General features: G+C 44.7%; 1 long non-coding RNA gene across 1 annotated transcript; it reads right to left on the bottom strand.

The window, feature by feature from the left end:
- Positions 1-3,250: 3,250 nt before the first annotated feature.
- On the bottom strand, positions 3,251-10,178 carry LOC141121190 (uncharacterized). Its single transcript, XR_012240310.1, has 3 exons — positions 10,083-10,178; positions 7,797-7,859; positions 3,251-3,779 (listed from the first exon to the last, which is right to left on the bottom strand). It is a non-coding gene; the product is annotated as an uncharacterized lncRNA (long non-coding RNA).
- Positions 10,179-10,463: the final 285 nt, after the last annotated feature.

Genomic DNA, 10,463 nt, shown 5'->3' with positions numbered 1-10,463 from the left:
AAGACTACGCATGCTCAGAAACGAAAGAATACATACAAAACTATTCAACGTGTTACATCACTTCCGACGTTGTATTCTGTCAAACGAAAATTCTCATATTGTTAGTAACCTCTTCACTTTCAACTTGAGACTAGCAAGCCACTAAAATTGGTCGTGCTGTCATCCGAAAATCAAAGCGTGTGTTTGAGGCTTTACTGTTGGGGCATGAAAGGTTTTGGAAGAATTTACCGAACCTTGGTCTCCAAAAGGTTGAGAACCTCTGACATACACTATCATAGTACAAGGCTCTGTGACTGCTAAGATTCCTATAAAGATAGATCATTAACTCACCTTTAAATGTCAAACACGCCAAGTGTGTGTATTCAACAGCCAGGATAACCAAACAAACAATGGCGATGGTGAGGAAGAGAGGATTGTATTCATATACTGTGAAAATAAAGAGAAATCATATAAAGTCTTCATTAGTAATTGTAATAAGCAGAAAACAATGGACATCACGCAGACAGATTCCAGGTCAGATTAAAGAATTATTCATTTGTTGTGGCAAACTTCTAATTGCGGAATTCGCCAAAGGGGTTCCAGTTTCTAAAAGCACCGCCACAGCTCCCCTCTCCCCTATCACAGAGCCGCTCAGCCGCTGCAGAGTTCTCTGGCAAACGGAGCAGGGGAAAATATCCCGCTGTGATCACTTTACCAATTGGGGGGGCTCGACGCACCCACTACAACTGCTTCCTGCTGTCACCCCTCTGGTGGGCGTCACTCGGGAGTGGTTCCCCCACCCCCCCCAGCGACGCCATTCCCATCCTGGCTGGTCTAAATAGCTATGGGCACCTCTGACTACATAACACCCATTTAAAAAGGGCAACTTAAAGGGTAAGTTCACGCAAGATGAAAAGGTGAATTCAGTCCAAATATCCTGGCCACTTCTCTGGACCATACATCGCACACCACAATACACAGCCTTGGAGTGAGTATCCATCAGAAAGCTCACAATGACTAGCACTACCATGTGACTACTCTGACCAATGAGAGGCTCATGTGGGGTTTCTACTTTTAGTGTAACAAAGTGTAGCGCTAACACTTTGTTACACTTGTCGTTTATAGCAAAATTTCTATTTGCCGTGTTAGCTGCTTGCACAATTGAGTAAGCGCAAAGTTATTTTGTCTTTTTACACGGGTTTCTACTTTTCCCAGTAAGGTGTCCCAGAAGAAAAAAAGCACTTCTCATTGGTCAGTGTGGTCACAAAATTGTGCAAACAAATGGGGTCCAAAGGGGTGGCCAGAATATTTGGAGTTTGTTCACCTTTCATTTTTCATAAAAAGGCAAATTTAGTCTTTAAATTATCACATGATCAGAGCAATTCTGACACAGATATAAAGACATTCTACTGTGTGCAGAGAGAGCCAAATGGGATTGAACCTCTAAGGCTTTGTGTAGGTGGATGAGGTTTGAGCAGGTACAGTAGATGAGGTTTGCGCAGGTAGATGAGGATGATGCAGGTGGATAAGGTATGTGCAGGGAGAAAAGGTTTGCGCAGGTGGATGAGGTTTGTGTAGGTAGATAAAGTTTGTGCAGGTGGGTAGGTTTGTATAGGTTTGTACAGGTGGATGAGGTTTGTGAAAGTAGATGAGGTTGGTGCAGGTGGATGAGGTTGGTGCAGATGGATGAGGTTGATCCAGGTGGATGAGGTTGGTGCAGATGGATGAGGTTGGTGCAGATGGATGAGGTTGATACAGATGTATGAGGTTGGTGCAGGTGGATGAGGTTGGTACAGATGTATGAGGTTGGTGCAGGTGGATAGGTTTGTATAGGTTTGTACAGGTGGATGAGGTTTGTGAAAGTAGATTGTGAAAGGTTGATGCAGGTGGATGAGGTTGGTACAGATGTTTGAGGTTGGTGCAGGTAGATGAGGTTGGTGCAGGTGGATGAGGTTGGAGCAGGTAGATGAGGTTGGAGCAGGTGGATGAGGTTGGTGCAGGTGGATGAGGTTGGAGCAGGTAGATGAGGTTGGAGCAGGTGGATGAGGTTGGAGCAGGTGGATGAGGTTGGTGCAGGTGGATGAGGTTGGAGCAGGTGGATGAGGTTGGTGCAGGTGGATGAGGTTGGAGCACGTGGATGAGGTTGGTGCAGGTGGATGAGGTTGGTGCAGGTGGATGAGGTTGGTGCAGGTGGATGAGGTCGATCCAGGTGGATGAGGTCGATCCAGGTGGATGAGGTTGGTGCAGGTGGATGAGGTTGGTGCAGGTGGATGAGGTTGGTGCAGATGTATGAGGTTGGTGCAGGTGGATGAGGTTGGTGCAGATGTATGAGGTTGGTGCAGGTGGATGAGGTTGGTGCAGATGTATGAGGTTGGTGCAGGTGGATGAGGTCGATCCAGGTGGATGAGGTCGATCCAGGTGGATGAGGTTGGTGCAGGTGGATGAGGTTGGTGCAGGTGGATGAGGTTGGTGCAGGTGGATGAGGTTGGTGCAGATGTATGAGGTTGGTGCAGGTGGATGAGGTTTGTGAAAGTAGATGAGGCTGATGCAGGTGGATGAGGTTGGTGCAGGTGGATTAGGTTGGTGCAGGTGGATGAGGTCGGTGCAGGTGGATAAGGTTTGTGAAAGTAGATGAGGTTGGTGCAGGTGGATGAGGTTGGAGCATGTGGATGAGGTTTGTGAAGGTGCATGAGGTTTGTGAAGGTGGATGAGGTTTGTGAAGGTGGATGAGGTTTGAGTTGGTGCAGGTGGATGAGGTTAGTAAATGTGGATGAGGTTTGTGAAGGTGGATGAGGTTTGTGAAGGTGGATGAGGTCGGTGCAGGTGGATGAGGTTGGTGAATGTGGATGAGGTTGGTGCAGGTGGATGAGGTTTGAGTTGGTGCAGGTGCATGAGGTTTGTGAATGTGGATGAGGTTTGTGAAGGTGGATGAGGTTTGTGAAGGTGGATGAGGTTTGAGAAGGTTTGAGAAGCTAGATGTGGTTGGTGCAGGTGGATGTGGTTGGTGAAGGTAGCTGAGGTATGAGATGTGTGCTTGTAAATGCTGGTTAACCATATATAAAATGGAACAGCATTTATGGCTCAGTATTTATTATACCATTCAGAATAGAACACATTGTTATGCCAATATGTAAAATAGCTTATTGTTTTTTTTTATACAGCATGAGAAACCAATGGTCATATCACAGTGGCATTTCTAGGAGGTGTTGCCGGCAGTATAATCACATACAGTACATTTTCTCCAATGTGCATCTCTCTCCCGCTTGCCAAAACAAGAATCTTACTAGTGGAGGAGCAGAGAAGGAATGACCCCTGGCCAGTTAGGCTGGCAAGTGTGTGATACTGTAGGAGAAGGTTGGAGTGGGTCCCAGGCCAAGCTGTACAGTTTAAAGACCAACTCTAGCCAAACATTTTTGACTTGTGTAGAGTTTGAATTTTTTTTTTTTTTTTAGTTGTGATGCTTGCCCGGAGTTTTACTTCAAACTTTGTTTGGATGTATCAAGAAAACAAAGCAACCACTCACATAAGGAAGTCTGCAAAGGTAAGAAAATAAATCTCATACTGGAAAATAAGTACCTTTTTTTTTCATAGCTTTCATTATGGTTTCTAGAACAAGCATGTTATCATTCGTATTTTTCGAATTGTGTTTGCACAATATACAAATGTATTGTTTAATCCACCACGTCTGGTTGACCTCTTACCCGGGATGAAGGATAACACAATGCTGACAATCTGGCAGACCAGGGACAGAATTTCATTTAGGGCACAACTCTTCTTTACAGCTTTCTGGAAGCGGTCACCTGGAAACACAGAACAGGTCCAGTCAGGTCTGATTCACTTGTGTGATTAAACCCTTTAGCAGGATATCTCTTAAGAAAGCTTGCTAATGGCCATATGAAAACTGCCATTAAAATGAACATAAATAGTACTTAGCAGACAAGCAGTACTTAGCAGGCAAGCAGAACACATAAATCTTGATATGATAAAACTACCATTATACAAGTGATGAGTGAATGTACAGTATAAGTAAATCATGATTAATTTAATACCACACATGTATGCTATAATGTACAGCAGGCAAATTAGTCACATTACAATGTCTAAAGGAGAATACACATAAGATCAATATCATGTCTGATGTCTGTCAAATCCTGATTTCATGCAATGTAATAATATGTTGCTCGTTGGACTGGTCATTGGAAAATATTGATGCACTTAGAAATCGGGCCTTGAAGAAGGGTCTGCTGAAAATGTCATAAACGCTTCAGCACTCCTACCTCACACCTCTCAGCTCTTTTGTTTGGCTGGGGTGGGCTCATTCACACCCTCTAATAAGTCCACAAAAACTGCTGCAGTTAGCAGCTAAGGAGCTCTCAATCTATCCAATCCGATCAGGAACTGTATGTGTTCTATCCAGGAGACAGGCATTTTCCTATCAGGGGACAGGTGTTGGCTCCCATTAGGAGAGGTGCTCCATTTAAGAGTCAGCACTCCATGCTGGAGAAGAGAATCCTTACCCACAGGACTGAGAGGGTGGAGGCAGCTAAGTGAGTCTGGGAGAGCCGGGACAACTAGGCGAGTCCAGGGGACTGAGGGAATCTGGAGGTCTTGGAGGAGTGAGGGAGCCCGAGGTGCCAGGAGATCCCCTATTAAGAAACCAATGGCTCCTGCTGCTCTCACTGAGTCCAGTGAGGAGGAAGAGATCAGGCCCAGTGCTGGACTGAGATTGGGCTCAGGTAAGTATTTAGGGGGCAGGGGGGAGCTGTGTCTAAAAGGTTTTTTACCCCTAATGCACCAAATGCATTAAGGTAATAAACTTTTAGACTTTACAACCACTTTAAGTTTGTTTATGTTAAAAGTTAAAAGTTGCTTGGCATACCGTCACCACTTGACCTCTGGAAGATTTACCCCCCCCCCTTCATGACCAGGCCACTTTTTGCGATACGGCACTGCGTTACTTTAACTGCCAATAGTGTGGTCATGCAACGCTGTACCCAAATAAAATGTATGTCATTTTTTTTCCCCACAAAAGTTTCTTTTGGATGTATTTAATCACCACTGTGTTTTTTAATTTATGTGCTATAAACAAAAAACATATCCAATAAAAAAAATCAAATTTCTTCATGAATTTTGACCAATATGTATTCTGTTACATGTTTTTTGGTAAAAAAAAAGTGTATATTGATTGGTTTATGCAAAAGTTGTAGTGTCTGCAAACTATGGGATATATGCTGGAATATATATATATATATATATATATATTTATACTAGTAATCGGCGATCAGCGACTTATAGCGGGGCTGTGATATTGCGGTGGACAATCTGACTCTAACTGACACTTTTTGGGGACCAGTGACACTAATACAATGATCAGTGCTAAAAATATTCACTGTCACTGTACTAATGACACTGGCTGGGAAGGGGTTAACATCAACGGTGATCAAGGCTTAACTGTGTGCCTAACCAGTGTTTGTTATTACTATGTGTGCTTAGCCAGTGTTTTTGTGTACTGTGTGAGGTGCTTTTACTAGGGGAAGAGATGGATTTTAGTTCCTGCTTTTGTAGGAACACAAAATCCATCCCTTCCCTCCTGTCAGAACAGAACTCTGCAATGTTTACATAGGCAGAGATCCATCCTGAGCCTTTGCCTGATGATCGGCGAGTGCCAGTGGACATCGAGTGCCTGGCACCCACAGATCGGCTTTTGCTGTGAATAACCACAGCATGCGCCCCCTGCAGGCGGAAGTGTAGGATCACGTGCTGTCTATACACACACATGATCCTGCGCACAGCTGCTGCCCTATAGCAGTTTTATAAGTGGTTAAAGCCACAATTCAGACTGGTAGAGACTCACTAAAATTGCTTCTACCATTGAGCTGAATTCCCCAATATCACAGTAGCTGAACCCAAAAAATAAAAATAAAATATATGGCAGCTTACTAGTTCTTAGATGCAATGGCTACATTAGTTTTCTTTTTTTGAAGATTTTGTTTCCTTTATTCTTACCTGGTGATCCTTCCAGTAACACATATCCTGTCCTAGGGTGACAAAACTCACCCAGTGTACTGTATGTATGGACATCTATGGTGCTGTCACCCTAGGACAGGACTACAGAATACTCCCCTCGCCTCATCTCCATAACATAGAGGGAACAATGTAACTGACTACAGTCAGCAGAAGCAGAGAACACATAGGCAGGAAGAAGCTCTCAAGATCAACAGATATATCTATTTTTTCGCACTTTTAGAACAAATGTATCAAAAGAATTTAAATGGTATATTTAACAGATCACAAGGGACCAAATACAAATACATTTTTGGAGTTTACATACACCTTGTGACTAGTGGTGGCTGGTGCTAAACTGTTTGGGGGGTGGCAAACAACCCCCCCCCAGGTCCGCCTGCACTCAGCCTCTCCTGGAGACGACGGTAGAGTCGGAGATGCCCTGGGAGCAGACCATAATGTATGAGGACATGTAAATCAAAGACTGCCGGTGACGGTCCCCGGCACTTGTGTATTCCACGGTGATGATCCCCGGCACTTGGCCCCTCCACGGTAACGGGCCCCGGCACTCGGCCCCTCCACGGTGAGGGTCCCCTGCACTCGGCCCCTCCACGGTGACGGTCCCCGGCACTCGGCCCCTCCACGGTGACGGTCCCCGACACTTGGCCCCTCCATGGTGACGGTCCCCTGCACTCAACCACTCCACGGTGATGGTCCCCGACACTTGGCCCCTCCATGGTGACAGTCCCCTGCACTCAACCACTCCACGGTGACGGTCCCCGACACTTGGCCCCTCCATGGTGACAGTCCCCTGCACTCGGCCCCTCCACGGTGACGGTCCCCGGCACTCGGCCCCTCCACGGTGACGGTCCCCGACACTTGGCCCCTCCATGGTGACGGTCCCCTGCACTCAACCACTCCACGGTGACGGTCCCCGACACTTGGCCCCTCCATGGTGACAGTCCCCTGCACTCAACCACTCCACGGTGACGGTCCCCGACACTTGGCCCCTCCATGGTGACAGTCCCCTGCACTCAACCACTCCACGGTGACAATCCCCGAGACTCGGCCCCCCCACGGTGACGGTCCCGACACTTGGCCCCTCCATGGTGACAGTCCCCTGCACTCAACCACTCCACGGTGACGATCCCTGACACTCGGCCCCTCCACGGTGACGGTCCCGACACTTGGCCCCTCCATGGTGACAGTCCCCTGCACTCAACCACTCCACGGTGACGATCCCTGACACTCGGCCCCTCCACGGTGACGGTCCCGACACTTGGCCCCTCCATGGTGACAGTCCCCTGCACTCAACCACTCCACGGTGACGATCCCCGAGACTCGGCCCCCCCACGGTGACGGTCCCCGGCACTCAATCCCTCCACGGTGACGGTCCCCGGCACTCAACCCCTCCACGGTGATGGTGCTGACACTCGGTCCCTCCACAGCTTCCTCAGCTTCTCCTCCTGTCCAAACCTTATCTGCCTCCTGTCCTGATTGGCCAGGAGGAGAAGCCGGAAGACAATAGTGAATATTAACTCGCTATTGTCCCAAGTGGGTGGGTTTGTGGAGCAGTGAACTGCGCCCCGAGCCAAAAATGTTTCAAGCCAATTAGAGCCTCAGGCTCTAATCGTGGGGCTTGCAAAAAAAAAAAACATATAAAAGGTAGGGGTTGGGGGGGGTGCCCCTGCGCCCCTAATGGACCGGCCGCTCCTACCTGTGACTGTTTTTTTAAACTCTGTACATAGTTAGCCAAAAAATAAGCAGACAATTGAGTTTTTCACAAAAGCATCATGGAAATATAAGATTCTTACTTTGGATGAAATTTGCAGTCCTTGAACAGGACGACACCCTTCTACCATTCCTCTTCTTGTTGGCTGAAATAGGAAAAAAAAGCTCTGTATTTACTGTTATAAACAGCCTATCACAGAAAGGCTTATTGTATAACTTGACCCTCCCGCTAAAGATAAAAGAGTAGTATGACACTTACAGTATAAAAACTTATAAGAAACAAGAAATTTTTTCTCCACTGGTGATTAACGACTTTTTTAATTTTTTTATTTTTTTTACAATTGTTTTGCATTTTATTTGTGTAAAGGCTTCTTTTTACTGTGCGGCCCTACAGGTTTGTCACTGTAGCCACATTTTTTCTTGGGGAAAACTTAATTCATATTGATGGAGCACCAACAGTTGTTCTCATAAGTTTACAAATCCCCGGCAGAACTTATTTAAAGTTCGCAATTTTTGCTGCATCAACACCAGAAAACAGCCGGTTTACAATACACTGAACAGCAAGCCTTAACATTTCACCAACAAAATTATTTGTAGTGATGACACCAACATTTGTTAACAAAATGATAGGGTCACTTGTCGCTCATGGAAAGGTGAAAAACTACTATACTTTAAAATTTTTTACACGTTACCTATTTAGTGTTACAGAGGAAGTCTAGCACTAGAATTTATGCTCTAATGTTCGCGGTGATACCTCACATGTGGTGCAAACATCATTTACATATGTATGCAAGACTTACATATGCGTTCGCTTCTGCGCGCAAGCATAAAGAGATGGAGCAATTTAATTTAATTTTTTTATTTTTTTACACTTTCCCTTTTATTTATTTATTTTTTTAATCACTTTTATTCCTGTACACATCCATTGTAATAGAAATAAGGGATGACAGGTCCTCTTTATCGAGAGATCTGGGGTCTATAATACCCCAAATCTCTCCTCTACCTTTGAAAACAAAATATCCTCCTAGATCAGTAGAACTGCGGGCAGTGGGGCCATATGTGGCTCTTTGCTTGCCTTTATCTGGCCCTTGAGGGAGTATTCCTGCCATGGACATCAACAATAGGGAACAATTCCTGCCACTGACACCAACAATAGGGTACGATTCCTCCCACTGACTCCAACAATAGATTAGTATTCCTCCCACTGACACCAACAATAGATTACTATTCCTCCCACTGACACCAACAATAGGGTACTATTCCTCCCACTGACACCAACAATAGGGTACAATTCCTCCCAATGACACCAACAATAGGGTACTATTCCTCCCACTGACACCAACAATAGATTATTATTCCTCCCACTGACACTAACAATAGATTACTATTCCTCCCACTGACACCAACAATAGGGTACTATTCCTCCCACTGACACCAACAATAGGGTACTATTCCTCCTACTGACACCAACAATAAGGTATGATTCCTCCCACTGACACCAACAATGGGACATTGTTTACTCCCGCTGGGCCTAGTCTGGCCCCCCTAAAGTCTGATCTACAGTAAACTGGCCCCTTTGTTTAAAAGGTATGGAGACCCCTGTTCTAGATCATAAAGGTGGAGAGAGATGATCTGGTCTCTCCTCAGCTCTGTGACCAGCCGCGTGAACCGTCTGTTTCCCGGGCTCGCCGGTAAGAATGGTAAGCCCGAGAAATGCAGGCGGATGACCCCTCCCTCTGCTACTAAAAGCGATCCAGCAGCTAATCAGCCACTCAGATCGCTTTTCATAAAAAACAGAATCGCCGGCTACAAAAAAATGGGGTTATGGCCGATAGCTTTAGCCATAACCACCCCAGTAAACCACTTCAAAGCCGCAATGTATATTTACATATTGCGGTCGGAAATTATTCTATTTATTTATTGTATAAACTGTATATACTTTGTTTTCTATTTGTAGAACTGGATTAACTTGTTTCTTTTTTCAACCTGAATTATGTAACTATATTGCCTGCAGCAATTACACATTTCCTTTTACTAAATAACACGTGTCAAGTTGTTGTTTAAGATCATACCTGGCATGAGGCTACTACTTACTGTAAATGGCAATTCTAGGAACTGAAGTTTAGAATAATTTTCTTTTTTAATCTCTAACATAGCAATGGTGCCGAGGAAAGCTACTCTAATGCATACCTGTGTAACGTTCAGTTGGTGTGCATGTAATGAGATACATTTTATATAAAGAAGGATTACATGTCAGTGCATGCACAGCTGTCACAAAAAAAGTTTTTCAATTATGTGAATGAAGAAAAAAAAAAATATGATGGAATATAACATTTAACATGACAAAAAGGTTTTTTATTTGACCTTACCTAGCCAGTACAGGAACGGATGCAACAAGAAACAGAAAGCATTTCCTGTTGGAACCATTGACATACAAACAGAGAAAAATCCCGGGACGTTGGCTGCAAAAGAGAACACAGACAGTCAGCAGGCAGGATGTACAATGAGATTGTGAGCCTGGATTAGGTATAGCGTAATTTAACATGAACGACCACCTCAACCCCTTATTTTTTTAATTCTCTGCATATGATTGGATGTTGGAAAGTTTGGAGTAAAATAAAAAAAAATAATAATAATAATAATAAAAAAAAAATGTAAAAACATAAACATAAATAACAAACAATTTCTGCAATAACCCCTAAAACTATATAGTATAAAGAAACGTCATTCAATATACCTGGCAGCAGTTA

This window comes from Aquarana catesbeiana, linkage group LG01 (assembly GCF_042186555.1).
Source record: "Aquarana catesbeiana isolate 2022-GZ linkage group LG01, ASM4218655v1, whole genome shotgun sequence".
Taxonomy (NCBI): domain Eukaryota; kingdom Metazoa; phylum Chordata; class Amphibia; order Anura; family Ranidae; genus Aquarana; species Aquarana catesbeiana.
This window is presented reverse-complemented; position numbering and strand designations above follow the sequence as displayed.